General features: G+C 45.0%; 1 protein-coding gene across 2 annotated transcripts in view; it reads right to left on the bottom strand.

The window, feature by feature from the left end:
• Positions 1-17,719, bottom strand: part of GRB2 (growth factor receptor bound protein 2) — a 313,545-nt gene that overhangs the window by 182,711 nt on the left and 113,115 nt on the right. The window lies entirely within an intron of this gene.

The raw sequence follows: 17,719 nt of genomic DNA, 5'->3' as shown, positions 1-17,719 counted from the left end.
TAAGTCATTCTGGGATCCAGGACCGACAGCAATAAAGCAGATTACAGAGGAAGAACTAGTTGAATGTCCAGAACTTATCCTATTGTGACGCCCAGCAGACAACAATTATGTTTTATGGAGGAGGAAGGGCCCCTTAACCCTCCTCTCCGGTTAGCTGCTAAGCAAAGGATTTTCTCTCTTCGGGGGCAGAGCCAGTCTCTGACAGAGTCTAGATGGACTGAAACGTTATGGTGGGTGGTAATGATGGAAACGTTAGTTATTTAAAAGAGTAAAATTCTACGCTGAAGACTTCACCAAGCAATGGAGCTCACTTCCTTGAGTTTTCAAAATAGATTATAATTAACTTTCATCTCACAAGAAACTCCAAACATTAAGAATATCAGAGAGCTCCAAGCTGAACAAATACAACAGGGCAATCTTGCAGCTCATGAACAACTCCTATCCTGATGGCACACCCTGTCACAGGAGAGTATAAATGACGAAGGATGAAGGAGAAATGAACATATATTATTGCGCTGCTCGTATAACTTATTTTACCAATTGTATTTCAGCTGTGCAGATTTAACTGGTATTCATTTTAACTTAATTCAGTGGGTGGGGGCTAATCACGGAGAGCGGGCCCTGCTTGCTTCGCCGAGGATACTCTCGCCCTGGTCTGTCACGGCTGGTGCCGATTGAGCGGAGGGCGCTGCGAGTATTCCTCGGTGCTCCTGGCCTCACTTCCGGTCTCCGAATTCCGCTCTGAGTCACACGTGTGGTGCTGCGGGAGCGGTCTAGTGCTCCCAGCACACACACTATTTAATCCATGTGCAAACGGGCGTGCAACGGTTGTGCAGCGGGCGCGCCGGTCCGCGCTTGGACTGCACCAGGATCCCTGGATTTTCTATTGAGCAGTCAGTGGTCTATCGCGCTTGGACTGCACCAGGATCCCTGGATTTTCTATTGAGCAGTCAGTGGTCTATACTTCTGCGGAATTGCTGGACCTGAGAAGGGTTGTAGCCCAGACTTGCCTCCATTCTATAGCAGCTGATGAATGTGTAGGGAGGTGTGGGCACTTTGACTTCCGTTTTCCCGTGAGTAGGGACGACAGACAAGGTGGGAAAGTTACGAGCAATACCCTGGACCCTTAGTTCCGCCTCTCCCTTAACTGCAGGTCCCTTAGCAAACATAGCCATGACATTTATGGCTTACTTACGGACCAGAAACCAGTGGGGTTGTTCCTGGTGGAAACCTGGCTAAATGAGCAATCTGCTCCGGATGTCTTGGCAGCTCTGCCTGAGGGGTATGCCATTCTCAGGGTCGATAGACTTGAGTAGAGGGGTGGTGGGTGGGGCGGGTGCTCTCGCCGTGATATTCAGGAAGGAATTTCAGTTAAAGATGTCTAGAATTACGTTGTCCAGCTGGCTATGAACAGCGTTAGTTCTATTGCAGGCTTGCTTCTATATAGACCTCCGGGCCAGTCGAGAGCCTTTCTCAATGATCTAGCGGAGACACTGCCCCTTATATTATTCGTTACCCTAACTTTATCTTGTTGGGGGATCTGAATCTTCATTTGGAGGATTCAGATAACAGAGATGCTAAGGAGCTGATTCAAGGGTGTCAGGCTATGGGTTTAACTAATTTGGTCAAGTCTCCCACTCAGTGGAGTAGTGTGGCTCACTGGTTAGAGGCGTACGCAGAGAACGGCCCGGACCAGGGTTCAATTCCCGACGCGGCAGGGTCGTGGACCAGGGCCAAATGGACTCGATAATTCTCGCCTCGGTGCCTACTCTAACCAGGGAACACACTCGGCAACTCTGGGCATTAAGCTTGCCTCATCTCTACAACGGCCCCCCACAGACGCCGGGGATGCCTGGTTTCACCTTGGAGATATCCAGAAAAGGGACCATCTCACAGGGAAAACCAGGACGAATTCCCCAGCGGACTTCAGCGCCAGGATACTCCTTGGAGTCACAGTGCGCTTTACAAGTACACCCACATTTACATTTACATAATAAAGGACATACGCTGGGCAACATTTTTACGAACAGTACCCTGGTGGAAGCACAGCCACAGGTGCCCATAGTTTGGTCTGACCACTTTGTTGTTCCTTTTACTATCATGTACACGGTAAAGACCCTCTGTAATTTAGGAAAGAGCTCGATGCTTCCCTTGGTGCGAAAATGGGATGCGTTAAGCGCCGAGGCCTTTCGGGATAAGCTGGCGTCTAGTATCCCAGTTTTAGGGACTGAAGTAAATATAGCTGAGGGGCTAGTCTCTCTGTGGATCAAGGAGGCTGTTGATGCCATCATTCCCTTGAAAACAGGTAAAAGCGCCCCATGAACTCCTTCCGCTAAATGGTTCTCGGTGGAACTGGCCCTCTTAAAAACAGACTGTAAGTGCCTTGAACGCTGCTGGAGGGAGAACTACCTTAATGAGAACAGGGTGCTATACCTGGAAGCCCTCAAGATCTGGCGGTATGCACTCCTTCCATGGGATGTGTCCCCCTGGGGCACTACATTGGTCCTATGTTAATAGAGTCTTCCGTTTATAATGAAGGTGAAAACTTTTTCTTCAATATTAAATCATGTATTTATTCTTCATACATTGTGTCTTCATTTTTGGGTTGATTTTGCCATTCATTATGTGCGGACTATCATTTAATCCAATGCATTTCAGGTTTTTAAATCACCCTTCGTCAGGGATTAGTCCTGAGACAAACATGAAAGACAAGAGGAACTGCGTGTTTTACATTTTATATTTCTTAATTTAACATGCTATGTAGACCGACTAGTAGTGCTATTAATTGTGCACAAGTATTCTGCTATACATGCACAACAGACTTTATCTTTAGTGGGTGGTGGAGTTAGTAAGTATGTCAAGGCTACTGCAGACGCAAATGGTTTTTCAGCCGCGCTACGGCTGTCTGTTTGATTTCGAAAACCGGCTCTATTGTAAACGAGTGGGTGTGTCATGCCTGTAATATAAAATGTGGTGTTGTGCACATTTGGAAGAAAGCGTAAAAGTGTTCTTTAAACAGTGCAAGGTTAAAACAACAACATTGATGCGTAGTGGTGCCCGTATTTCAAAGTGCTCAACACGCGTTATGCGCGTGCTGAAATTAAAGCGGAAGCTGGTCGTTCTTTCTGCATTTTCTTTAGGAGAGAATGTTAGATTAGGTTTTACATACCTCACAAATGTGCAGGTCACGCCTGTTATCTCGCCAGTGTAGGTTAGTTGTGTGCCCTCAAGACTTAACATCAACGTATTAGGAGAGTACGGAGGGAGTTTTATTGTGAATACATTGAGGCGGCTAAAAACTCCACCAAGAATCTCTTTAATGTGGTAAGAGAACTGTCCTCCTTGGATCGTGTTGGTAAGAGAACTGTCCTCCTTGGATCGTGTGACAGCTATGCAGTGCCTGCCTCTGCTGCAATCAGGTTGCAGATTTTTTTATGAGCAAGATTGATATAATCTATGCTGCCTTCCCTGAAAGTAGTAGAAACCACATCCCTGCTCCTATATTTGAGGGGCTAGGTAGTAATAATTGTTTAACTTTCTGTTTACCTGGAGTAAGTGAGGTTCTTAAACTCATGGAGGCAGTTAAATCTGGGTCGCCTCGTGACCCAATACATCCAAAGTAGGTGAGGCTAGGGAAAGAAGTAATTGCTCCAGTTCTTACCTCGCTTCTGATCACTTCTTTTAGCTATGGTGAGGTCCCTAGTAACTGGAAGCATGCCATGGTGGTGTTTTGGTTAAAAAAAAACTTCCCTTAGACCAATATCTGTAATACCTTATGTGGCTAAAATTGCGGAGAAACACCTTAACTATCAATTGTCCTTATTCTTGGGTGAGAGACAAGTACTGCACGAAACTCAGTCTGGGTTTCGACCCAGACTTAGAACCGAGTCTGCTCTTCTTTTTGCCTCATGAGGCTTTAAAAATGGCTGCAGACGAGGGTAGAACTACCGCACTCATCCTCCTTGACCTCAGTGCCGCGTTTAACACTGTCTCCGATGGCCTTCTTTTAGAACGGCTGCGGGAGGCCTGTGTTGGTGGAGTGATATGGAGGTGGATTAATAACTACATGGAGAATAGATCTTTCCAGATCTTCCAGCATCCTTTTGAATCCAGAGTCTGCCCATTGTCGCAAGGGGTGCCGCAGGGTTCGGCTCTTAGCGCTACCCTATTTAATATCTATATGCGCCACTTGGCAAACATTATGCTGAGACATGGGGTGAAACTGGTATCATATGCAGATGATGCACTGCCGATTGTCACCCTGGAGCAAGAGGAGGCAGGAGCGGCTGCCAAGTTCGAGGCCTGTTTAGGGGAGCTTGCGAATTGGATGAAGCTCAGCTGCTTGCGCTGAATGTGGGAAAGACGGAGGTGATGGTGGTCGGTAAGCAACCCTCCCTTTTGTCACATCTGTGGTGGCCGGAGGAGATGGGCCCACCCGACCCCTAAGGCCAAGGTTAAGAACCTAGGAGTGTGGTTTAATGACTCACTTTCATTCGCTGAACAGATATTAGCTGTGGCTGGGCCTGTTCTGGTATTCTGAGGATGTTGCGAAAAATTCTGGATCTTTTACCAGTAGAAACTAGACGGACGATTATACGGGCACTTGTTACGTCGTGTTTGGACTATTGTAACATTTTGTACCTAGGGGTAAACCAAAAAAAAATGTACATCTTACAGAAGTTTCAGATTGCGACAGCCCACCTAATTCTGAACATTCCTAGGCAGGCTTCGGTTGGAGAGGCTCTGAGGAAATTACATTGGCTCCTCATACAGGCCACAGTTACTTTTAAGGCCTTGTGTTTCACTTACAGGATTGTCAATAAGCAAGGTCCTAGCTTTTTGCACCCCCTTCTTATAGCCTACAGACCTGAACGCTGCATAAGGTCCCTGGGCACGACAAAGTTGATGGTGCCGAGGGTTCGGAAGGTACGGGCAGGTGGGAATTCCTTCAGATTACTTGCGGCTAAAGCCTGGAATAACCCCCCCTGTTCACCTAAGGAAGGGCCCTTTGGAGATTTTGTTTAGGAAAAAACTCAAGACGTGGCTATTTCGCCTGTCTTCGGATGGCCGGAAATAGGCCATAGGTAGCTATTCCATTGGGGGGGCCGTGGATGCAAGGTGGGTGGTGGTCTGGGGCGCAGTTTCTATGTTCTAACTGGTGTTTAGCTCGGGGACACTCCGTTGGAGTGACCAGGCGCTCTATAAGTTGTACAATAGGCAACAATGGGGAGGTGTATCCATATTGAGCAGTGTCACTCCTGAAAGTCATTTCCAGAAGTTGTGACACCTGGATATAATTGATCTCCTGAATATTAATGGATCAGAGTGGTTGTTTGTCATTGTTTTTAGCTGATTATCAAACAGACCACATCATCATTAGTTTTTATCAATTTCTTCAGGGAAATTTTCAGGGATTAAGGTATACCAGTAACTTGTAGGACTGAAAATAATAGAGTACAATTAAAACCTGACAATATGAGAAATTTCTCAAAGGTGATGACAGTGGCCACATCCTGTAAGACAAACCTGTATTACCCTAAGTATAACTGGTTGGTCTAGAGAGTGACTAAAATAGCAATACAGGGTCTAAAACTCCTAAAGGGTAATGGTATACCGAGGCGAAGTGCTCTGCAAGGAATGATCTGGATAAAACAAACTACTACCTATTCAGTCACAGGAATTGCTCTCTTTAAGGACCCAAAAGGTAGGTATATTGGTAGGAAGGTAGTTCCATTGTGGATGAAGAGGATGAGTGTAGAAATGTTCACCAAGGTTTGGTGTAATCAAGGAAAAACAAATTCCATTATACCTACACTCATGAAGAAAAATGGATAAATTGGCAGGATGGGGACACTGAACATGTCAGAAAATCTTGCATACATGGGTAGAAAGTTTTGAAGTTTTCCAATACAATGAAGGTTGCAAAGGTGAAAAGAAAGCTGTAGATTTAGAAAATGGTCAATTGCAGAATACGGATACAAGAAACAAACTTATGGGCTTATTTAAAGGTAAAAATGGGTGAATTAAGCCCAAAGTGGGAACAGGAATAAGCAATGAAGGCAAAAGAAACATTACTCAACATCAATAACATATTTTCCTCAGATAATCAAGGAACAACTATAGCATATTCATGAGGGTATACATGGAAGTATATGCAGGAACGGTGTAGTCACTCAGATACTAAAAGAGCTCTGCCTTCTCATGAAATAAGATCACAACTATCAGGGGCCATACTATTATAGAGGTCCCTGCCCAGCTATACACCACTTGTGGGCAGCGTTGGGGGCGAGGTCACGCAAGATGATCGACTAGACACTCTCCTGGATGGCTCTCGCCAGCTGAATCAAACCCTCCAACATCCTGGGACCACGACACAATCAGGCTGTGATGAGACTGTGCATTTGATAATTTCTGGCCCAGGGGAGTCTGTGTTGTGGCAGTATTCTAGGACACCCAATCCTGGTGGCTGCAGAGCTGTGAATGCAGCTTGCCCTTTGGCTTGTGACCAACTGTGGAGAGCAGTAGATAGCGCTTGGCTCCTTGCGAGGTAGGTCTGACTGCCCTAAGAGAGGGGGAAGGACAGGCTCGCCAAGACAGCACTGTCAAAAAAAGCTACTCTTTCCTTGTGCAGGCTGGCAGTACTGTTGGGGATGGGAGACAGCGGGCGCCAGAGGAGACAGTGGTGGCCCAAACATTGTCAGACCTCCTGGCGGGGATAGGGGGATGCCGGGAGTTCATGTTGGTTAAAATTGATACGGTTGCCATTGAATGGAACTTTCTACAAGCAGATCTTCGAAAAATGACAGAGCGGGTCATATATGCAGAAAGGGATGTTAAGGAACTACAGCAAGAGGTGCCGGTACTAAAGAAGACCTTGGCTACACTAAAGCCCCACTCAGCTTGTATGGAGGAGCAGATCGAAGATTCAGAAGGGCGCTACCGGAGGAATAAACTAAGATTGGTAGGATTCCAGGAACATGCTGAAGTACAATCTACTGAGTTTTCTTGGAGGAATGAATTACGAACTCTTTGAAACCTAGAAAGCTCCCCAAGTTTTTTACAACTGAAAGAGCACATCGGGCCTTGGCGCCATTATAGTTCATCTCCAATTTTAGAGACTGCGATGCCCTCCTCTAACATGTGAGGGTACAAGGGTCACTGCAATATAAAAGTCAGAATATTATGATATTCTCAGATTACACTTGCAAAGTGCAGGAACTATGAAAGGACTATATGCTGTTCAAAAAGATTGTGTGAACTGAACCTGCGTTACAGTCTAAGTTTTCCGACTAAACTTCAAGTTCAGCATAGCAGAAAGGCTTTCTTTTTCACTACACTTGGGGAGGCTGGTGACTGGATAGATACTACAGGCGGAGGAAAACAAACAGCACTCAATTCGTAGACATTCTGCAGGGGGTCCCAACCACCAATCAGCATCTTTACAGAGACATTATTTGGATCGGAGGTCATGGATGGTGTCTGGCAGTTGGGGAGGATCATGGTCTGCCTGGACGGCACTCTGGGGGGACTCAAACTATGTGCTTGATACCTGTGAATCCTTTTTGCGCCACATGGGAGATCAAGCCTCACTAAGTGACAGCACGGATTTGGGCTAAAAAAAGGTAAGTATACTGTGATAGATCCCCGATTCTATGTAGACCATCCTAGACTATAATGGTACGCATTTAGTAGGCAGGGGGCGGAATACGGAACTGGCAACAGCCAATTCCTGGTTCGATAATAATTTGTTGACTAATAGAATGCATATCAGTAATTTTGTGGACTGTGTGCACAATTGGGGAGGATTGCCAAATATATATATATTGTTGCTTAACTGTGTGGGGGCAATTATGTTGCTTCTTTGCACTATACCTGTCTGCTGACCTTCAGATAACCACTGACGGACAGCCAGGGAGGGCTGCGTTACCCTGTGGATGGTTTGAGCGCACTTTGGCCTTGCTGCCCATGTGAGATGCTAGGCCCTCTGCACAATGCAGTTAGGAAAGTTGAGGATACGGCCTCCATGGGGTGGCTGAGGCAGCGGATGCTGTGAGTTGGCCCAGTGATTATGGGCCACAGACACATGTATGGGGGGACTGCGTTGGACAGTTGAGAGGTAGGTGGAGAGGGGAGTTATTTGCGACCTTTTTTTCTAGTTACGCTCAAGAGGCCTTAATTTAGGTGGTGCCGGGGTGAAGTGGACGCTGATCGAAGGTATGCGATTGTATCTTGAACTCTGGATGCCAGGGACATATGGCTTGTAAACATTTATGTAACCAACGTGGACGATGCTGACTTTTACAGGACAGTGTTAGGTGCAACTGCTGAATATTTAGGTTCCCAGGTGGTGATGGTAACGGGGGATCTAAATTGAGTGTTGGATGGTGCAGCAGATCGATCCCTCAAATAAGATGGACTCAAAGCCAGCGATGACTGGTGCCCCCGGGAGGTAATTCGTAGACTAGAGTTGCAGGATGTGTGGAGGGTGCGACATCCTCAGGACTGTACTTATTTGTGTTAAACCCCGGTGACGGGGGCCCATAGTCGTTTAGATTACAGTTTGGTGTACGGTAGTATGGACCAGAATGTGGTCAATATTTTGTATTTGGCATGCTATTTTTCAGATCATTCTCCCTTGTTGACCACTTATAGTGTGGGTATGAGAGCACCCAGGGTCCCACTCTTGAAAGTAATGATACCTTGACAGGATAAGGATGTTAAGGAAGTTTAATCCTATTACCCATTCTTGATGCTGAACTTTGATGTAAAAGTCCTTTGCAAGATTCTGGCATTAAGCTTGCTGGATTATCCGCCAACATCGATTCATAACAATCAGTGTGGCTTCATACCACACCAAAACACTAACTTGAGGAACCTTTTCTGTAGCCATGCATGTCCCAATCTTGGCGGATGATCGGTACGCCACGTCGCTGCTAAACATAGGGAAGGCTTTTGATTCCATTGCCTGGGAGTTCAACTGGTATCTTTTATCCGATGGGTGAAGCTGCTATACTTTGCCCAGTGGCGAGTGTGCGTGTAGGCAGAGTGGTGTTGCACCGCTTCCCCCTGTTCAGGAGGACCAGCAAGGCTGCCCACTGTTGCCAATGCTTTTCTCATTGGTAATTGAGCTGTTGGTGTGTAGGTTACAGTCAATGTTGCGGGTTAGGGGCATCACTATTGAGATGTGGGCTCCTTGTAAGTGGACAACCTTCTGGTGTGTATGCATCAACCAGAATACTCTGTTGCTATTCTTTTAGTTACCCTGTCGTAGTTTAGGAGATCTCTGGGCTTAAAGTGGTCCATGTTAAATCTAAGCTTTTTCCATTGAGTGCGCAGGGTGAGGTTCCTAAACAAGGACTCTCGAAGGTGGGCTTCCTTTGGGAGACCTCAATTGTTAGTTATGTTAGGATTAGGATAGCGGGAGAAGCTGAGATATTAGATTCCCTCTATATTGGCAGGGTGCTGGAATGCATACAACCCTCTGAGATTCTGGAACACTCTCCGCTTCTCCTTTATGGCCATTGGCGCCGATGATAATTTTACCACGCTGCCTATACATATTCCAGGGTCATATGTATGATATCCCTAAAAAGTATTTTGCTGAACTGGATACATTGTGAAACTACTTTGGGCCATGGGGAGAAACAGGATAGGTCTGGTTATGCTTGATCGTATCTGGAAGCAGAGGGAACTGAAATTGCCATGTTTGGAGCTCTACTATCTGGCTGCCCAATTGCAGCATGTAGTTCACTGGTTCGATGAGAGGGACAAAAGGTTGTTGGAGGGTACCTGTGGAGAGTTTCCCCTACGAGAGCTACTTATGTTGGGTGCTAGCCAAGCTTGGTCGCATACATGGTCAGGCATGTGTGTCGAACATGGGAGAAGGTAGTCCAACAGGTGCCACATTGTGCTACTTATGCATCGGAAATGTGCCTCTGAACACTGCGCCCTTTAACACATATTGAACAGACAATATCAGTCGACAGTGGCGTTCTGGGGGTTGTGAAACCCTGCAAGAGCTACATCCAAATAATAAATATGCTACAATGGCTGATGCTATGGAAGCCTTTAACTTGGGATTGGGGCAATTTAGGCAGTTTGCCGAGATTAAGGCAACAGCAAGAGGAATCTGGCCACCATCGCCAGGAGTTCCATTATCTTGTGACACTGCTCAATATGGCTGTGGGATGAAAGTTGGTTTTCCATGTTTACATGACACTGTAGAAGGACTTACCGTTGCGCACCCTACAGGTTCAGGGTAGATGACAGAAGATACTGGGCGACCCACTTACAGATAAGGAGTGGGAGGGCATACACAAGGGGGTGAAGAGGACATCCATCAAGGCACTATTTAACATTCTACAATATGATGTAGTCCACCAGGCGTATCTCTCCCCAAAAACATAGCATGCTATTTATCTTGGGTGGGCGTCCTCCTGTCTACGCTGTTTTGCGGCTAGATCAGACTTCCTACACATTCTGTGGGGATGCCCCACACTGGACACGGAATGGCAAGCTGTATTTACTAGACTGAGTGGAGCTATGGGATGGACCATCTCCAGAGATATTAAACAGTGCTTGCGTGGAATGACTCCGGTATGAAAGAAGTAAACCTTTGTAAAAAATTCATACTGCTGGGACTAGTGATCCTTAAACGTAGGGTAGCGATTTGATGGATCTTCCCTGGCTTCGACTGGTTGAGAGACATGGAAGAGTGGGCGGTTGCGGAAGAAAGTCACATGTGGAACTCTCGTAGAGACAATAAATTAGCGGATGATTTACAGGCATGGCCCACAATGCTCGCTGAGTTACATGAGCTGCCCAACGCTAGACCACCGTGAGAAATACTTGGGACTGTGCAGGAGTAGTACAGAGGTGATACATGGAATGCCTGGTGAGATGGGTATGTGTGGAGGAAGAGGGGAATTGACAATGCAGAGTATATCTGAAGCACCATGAATCTGTGGTAAACACAGCTCAAGGATGCACTCTTGACAGGTCTCCTTGGACGACTTCAGTAGGTGTTCTATATATTGTCCCGTGCAGATGTTACCGTGGACCACAGTGAGTGGGGTGTGCTAATGTTGTGATATGAATAATGTTATAACTCTGTTCCTCATTATAACAATTGGCAATAAAAATGTACACCTAAACATTTGTTTAGCTTCTGGCAGCATCATTTATAAGTCTTCAATCAGAAAGATTAAGGAGTTACTAGAAACAAGGGCAGCATTACCAAGGTCTTACAGCTCTGGTGCCTAGCTCCAAACTGATAGAACACATATATGGTTTCACTGATTCATCACCAGTCTAAGGATGATTACAAAGTTGTATAAGAGAGAGAAAGGTAAATTGGAGAAATGGAAAAAAAAGAATGTGAAACATAACATTCTAGTATGTACACCACATTATGTCATTAAAAACATTTGAGGTTTCATTGTACATAAAATGGAGTGGTAGTCCATACATGAGTCTTCAAGAGGTTCTAGTGCAGCTTTGTTTGATAAAATCATTAGCCCATTTATCTTCTTGGCCTAGTAAAAAGCTCCACACAGTTTGCTGGGCAGCAGATTTTCACCACTATGTAAAGTCCAATAGAAATAAATTACAGTCTCACTGCCCTTGGCCTATTCTTCACAACAAGTTATCTGAAACTGATAATTGAGACCCATCATTGATAAACTTTTTGGGCAAGATATTGGATATCCTAGGCCCTTTGATACAAAACATGGAGTTTATGAAGGGGTTGGAAGCAGTGCACGAGTTGGGGGTACACGTGGGTGGACGGCGTCCACCCACTGTTTTCACAGGGTGAACGCCGTCCACCCTCCCAAGAATTTGGGCAACATTAAATAATGTGCTGAACTCGTTCCGGCGTAATTTCCAAACACCAGGACACTTTCAGCAGGGCCTGCACATGTGGTCTGCTTTCCATCTGCAACATGCAAAAACCATAGTTGATGGACAGAATGCAGAACAATGTCATACATTCACCCCAGTACAGAGATCTGGGCCTAAATCCATCGTTTTTTTGCACTCCACACCATCCCAGTTCAGATATGGCCATATGCAAATCAGTCTGATCCTGTGCCTCATGGGAACAGTCCAGCCCGAACAGCCAAGCCATGTCTTCCCTGGACCGAAATCAAGCTTCCGAGGACCGGTTTCTGGCATTCCAGCCGTCTTCAGCCCGGCTTGCTTGAGTCCAGTGGTGTGGAGTGCATGGGACTCACGTCTGAGCATACCCATCCCACTCGGGGTGACAAATGCAAAAACCACAGGTGATGAGCAACAACCTGCAGGCAGGGATGGGCTTTCTCATTTAAGACTCCTGCTGGGCCTATAACAAAGGCTGAATTTGAGGTGTCATCAGGCCTCCTTTTGTTCAAGTCTCTTGGGTGGGAGCGGTCAGGAGCCTGACACCGGATTCAAATAAAGCAGAGGGGAAACAAAGGCCAACACCTTGTTAGCACTTCCCACATACTTAAGAGAGGCAGTTTTTTACTGTGTTAAGGAGATACCCATGCTCTGTAAGAATGTTGGATGTGTTGGGCTTTCCAAGTAGTTACACAAAGCAAATTACATTTATATAGAGCTTACTTCCCCTGAGGAGGGGTTGAAATAATTTAAGTACCACTATTTTTTCTTGTGTAGACCTACTCAGCCTAATGCAGGGTGTCCGAGCACTTTACATCAACACGTGCATATTACATGTACAACAAATTATATGTTTGTAAATGAATGTACAGCATGTGTTACATAAAACTGGGGGATTGTAAGATGTAGAAGTCACATATCATCTTCCATAGCTCACTGTGTTATTATCCTCACAAAGCACTCAAACGTACACAATAGACCTGCTAAACATATATGTGAGGGCTTTAGATCTGATATCACTTCTTGTGATGGCACTTCCTGTAAAGTTGTGGCTTGTGATGCCACTTTCTATATCAATTCTTGTGATTCTATGTGTGATGTTATGTGGTGTGATGTAATGTTGTGTGATGTCGCACGCCGGGATGTCACTTACATACTGCCTAACTGGGTTAGTCCCCCCACTCCTTTTTCTAGGACTGGTTGGAAGCATCTCACAAACTAGTGCATCTGCTGGTTCAAAGGGATTTAAGACAACCCTCTCTCTTACCAGAAGATCCCAAACTGGTAGATAATGAACTGGAGCAGATGCTACTGAATTTATTTTCTCAGAAAAATGTATTAAGTAAATCTCTGCACATGTCCAAACTTTTACTTACTTAGATACAGATACGACAAAAATCACAGGATGATGTCCAGACTCTGGGTTTCTGAAGATACCAGCAGGGGTATTGCTCACTCTTTTAAATCTTTTTGTGATGGGACTTTCAGGCTTACATTCTATGTACAGTGGGGTTATCAAGCTCCATACAGTGAAATGTGCACACTATCCAGTCTAGCTACAATATGGCAGGTACCACAGATGGCAAGGACACTCCCATCCAATCACTTAAATCTCCTGCCTTCTTAGCAGGATGAGGAGCAGACTCTACTTTCCAGCAATGGGGATCAATTACCTGTGACCCCCTGGGGCGACCAAGCAGTGCAGAGGTACAAAATACAAGTTTTATACTCACCCAGTTTGGTTACCCTTTTACCACCCACCCCATAACTCTCTCCAAATAGGAGAGGGCCTTGGTTCAGCAGGTAGTAAACCCAACTGTGAGACAAGGAAACAATAGAGGTAGCGCTAGATAACATTTCAGTTTTGTCAGCTGATTTGTTTTTGTTTTTTGGGGAAAGAACGCTTTAATGAATGGTCCTACTCTTTACAAAATTTCAAAATGGATGCCATCAATTAACTGACGTACCTTGGGTAGGGGGAGTTGCTGACCTCTTGCAGGAGGCAGGAAAGGCGATGCAGTAATCTAGAGCTCGTGTCCTAATGAAGGCTAATAATAACGGGAGGACTGCTGCACAGTGGGGGGCATTAACAAAGACGAAGTACTACACAAATTGTGGTTCCATGACAAGAGAACTGTCGGAAGAAGGGATCCTGGGACGCGAGGGAACCTCAATGATAACTGTGTACTAATGTATTTGCATTGCTGCTTGTAAGATGCAAGAGTAGCTATTTAATAAAATTTGTTTTAAAAAATTATCAATTACTGATGGACTCCCTCCAAGAAGACAAAAAGAAGGGGACATTAGATTTAAAAGATTCCAATTTCATAGTGAATATTGCTTTCTCGTTCACAGTACTTGCAGTTTCAGTGGGGCACACAAATTTCCAGTTTCTCTTCCTTTCGGTCTTTAATTGATCCCCGGATTCTTTACAAGAAAGCACACTAAAGTAAACAAGGTCAACCCACTAAATCTGGTAAGAACCTGTATATAAATATTCTTGCACTGGCCAGCCAATTTTATGGCACTTGTTGCACTGGCAACCAAATTACCAGCATGTTAAATATTCGAACTGAATTCATTCCTAGTGGACCACTGTTTTTTATACAATGTATTACAAGAAAGATCAAGCTGGTGGGGACTAGTCTGTTGAGGGTACACAGGATAGGTTTATTGGTGTATCTGGATGACGTGTTCATGTCTTCCAGAAAGAATACTCAGAAAATCAGGTTGGGACGGTCACTACAATTTTTCAAGTTTTCTTCTCAAGAGCAAATACCAAGTAAAACATGCAACAGAGTCTCCGCTAAAGCTTCAATGGTTAAGCTGGGACTGCGTTAACTTAATGCTCAAAATGGAGAACTCCATGGCAAAGTCACGTGTTGCTGCTTTTCTCTTCAACTTCCTCTTTTCAACAATACCACATTTAGTTCTGCCATAGATAAGATTCGTTACATCCCCTCAGTCGTTGGTACGTGGTGGGGCTAGCAGAAAGGAAGAATAAACGACTTTTTCTCTTTTTTGCATAAACGTATTTCTGGGGGAGAAACAGGAAGGTCTGTGGTTTCAGTGCACTATTCACACCGTTTCCATACAATTCAAATGTCAGGGGAAATGAGGCCTCATCAGGGGAGTCACATGCTGCCCTCGTTAGGGGCTCCACCCAGACGCTCATCTACACATCAGAGATCTCTCATCTACACATCAGAGAACTATTTCGGGGAGTGTAACTGTCCTTGGGGTTTTGTACAATTCTTTTTGGGACAATTTGAAATGTACAGACCATTTTGAAAGTGTTGTGTAGGAAGTCTCTAAGAACAGCAGAGAGAGACTGGCATACGGCACTAGATGTTTGAGGGGCACAAACAAACTTTGCTCACCAAAGCATCAGCGGACCAATGTACACTAAACATTCCCTAAAAGTAGAGTACCATCACTGGGATTATGACAAATGTTCTGAAAAACTGGTTAATTAAGAGTGTCATATTAAAAGAATAGCTTTGCATGGGAACACCTCCTTTGGTTGAGGTTTTCCTAAAGAAAATTCCTCAAACATGCCAATGGGCCTGGGGTTAATGTGCTAACGAATACAGCATAACAACATTAAAGTCAGAAAATAAATTAAAGAAAGAACTGGCTCTACTTTGGGTTGAAATGTTTCATGCAATTGTTACTGCTGGTACCACACTTCCAACCTGATTTGTGGGTGAAGGGGGGCCTGTGAGGCATACTCAATGGAGCAGTCCCACGCTGTTGATGGTAACGTTTTTGGAACGACATACACACTGCAGGTTTGGGTGGTGTAAGGTTTTGAACCCACAGAGCAGTGTAGCGGGGAGGAGCTCTATAATCTGGGTTCTTGTTTTAAATTTCGAATTGGATCCGTTATTTTTCACACTTTTTTGTTATGCTCGGCAACCATACCTATACAGCAACGGACATAGGAGGTGGATGGGGGGATTACACTCCACCCATAATACAAGTAGGCAGAAATTAAGGTCTTGCCACGGTAGACATCATGACCCATCTATATGACAGGGCAGACCCATTTGGACCACACAATAAAAGATCCCATGTCGACACCCTGACAGTCATGATGTGGAAAGTTATTGGTCTTAGTAACAAGATAAAATGCAAATGCACTGTGGTTCTCCATTATCTACACAGACATGCGACAGATATAGTGTTATTACAAGAGACCCACTTCAAAGATAACCATTATAAAGCCCTAAATAGATATGGCTGAACACTGCTCACACATGCGGGATTCACATAGGGCTCCAAAGGGGTGGGAATATTGGTCAGATCTTCTCGTCAATTTGCCCCGGGTAGAACGATCAGTCGGATAGAATTGACGCACTGAACGGTACTTGTGAGGGCATGCTCGGTATAAATACCACCAAAACTTCATGCGGCCACCCTACCTAAACTGAGTGCATTATTATTGGAACTGTCGCCAGGCACCGTACCATTGGGGATGGGGAGGGCATAAATTATACCATGGACTCGTGACGGGATAGAGTATCAAGATCAGACAAGGGAATAGGTACGGAGCCCCTGCAAGCCTTTGTAGATGCAATGGGGTTGGTAGAAATATGGCGTGAACATATCCTGGGACAAAGCAATTTACTACCATCCATAAAGAGTTTTTCGGAGAGAAAAATGATGCAGGAGATGGCAACATGCAAAATAGCCAGGTCTTTAGAGCCTTTCTAAAGTACAGGTGCTGGGAGCTGGCCTTGTGTTTTGGAAGGGTATTCCAGAGCTTACTGCCTACAGTCGAGAATGCTCTGTCGCCCCATCTCTTCCTAGTTGTTCTGGGTACGTGGAGATGTAGGTTGGAAGATGAGCGAAGGGATCTGCCAGGGGAGTACAAGCTAAACATGGAGTTTAGTCTTGTTGGGTAGGGGAGATAGAGAGCCATACGGACCATACAAAGAGATTTGAAGCTGATGCGCTTTTTAATTGTAAGCCAGTGTAGGGTTTCTAGACCCCTGGCAGCTGAGTGTCTTTTGGGGATGTCCAGAACCAGTCTTGCAAGGGCATTCTGCACCAGTTGGAGTTTGTACTGCACATTCTTGTTCGAGTCTAGGTAGAGTGAATTGCAGTAATCCAATCTTGACATTACCAGGGTGAGAGCAAGCTGCTTGTGTGCGGGTGCAGAATAAGAGGGAAGATTTTCTTCAACATCCTTAGGATCCAGGTGGAGACAGTGCGGTTTGTTTGGGCGTTAAAATTCAGATCTGGGTCCATCAGAACTCCAAGGTTCTTAGCCTGGTTACCTGGAGTAGGACACATTCCTAGAGAACGAGGCAAACAGCTGCTATTTCAGTTTGTTGCCCCTGAGCCAAAGACCCTCACCTCCATCTTATTCCCATTCAGTTTTGTGTTGAAATTTTTTATTGAAAAGTTTTGAGATAAAAATACAGAAACATATATATATGCAAATAGGCAATAAATGAAATATTGAGAAATGAATCATAAAACAGATATGAAAATGATATAGTTATACCAGACATCCATTCTGCCACCTTAGTCATACAGCGTTGAACGTTCTCAGCTAACGAGCCTTTGTTCTTAGGAACGGATACCATGATCTCTGTGTCGTCAGTATATGACACAACCTACGTTCATGGCAGATACTCCTGCCTGGAACATCTCCTGACACATACCACTAGTGCAGGTTTATTCCAGAATGCAGTTCACAAGGCGCGTGGTATTTCAGATCATTCACTTGTGGAGGCGCTGCTACAGGGACCAGTCAGGGACAATACATTGCCGCCCAGATCAGACCCTTGGTTCTTTAAGGATAAACAATTTAAAGATAAGAGCGTACATAGCA

This window comes from Lissotriton vulgaris, chromosome 7 (assembly GCF_964263255.1).
Source record: "Lissotriton vulgaris chromosome 7, aLisVul1.2, whole genome shotgun sequence".
NCBI classification, from domain to species: Eukaryota; Metazoa; Chordata; class Amphibia; order Caudata; family Salamandridae; genus Lissotriton; species Lissotriton vulgaris.
The sequence above is the reverse complement of the archived record's forward strand: the minus strand, read 5'-3'. Positions and strand labels throughout refer to the sequence as shown.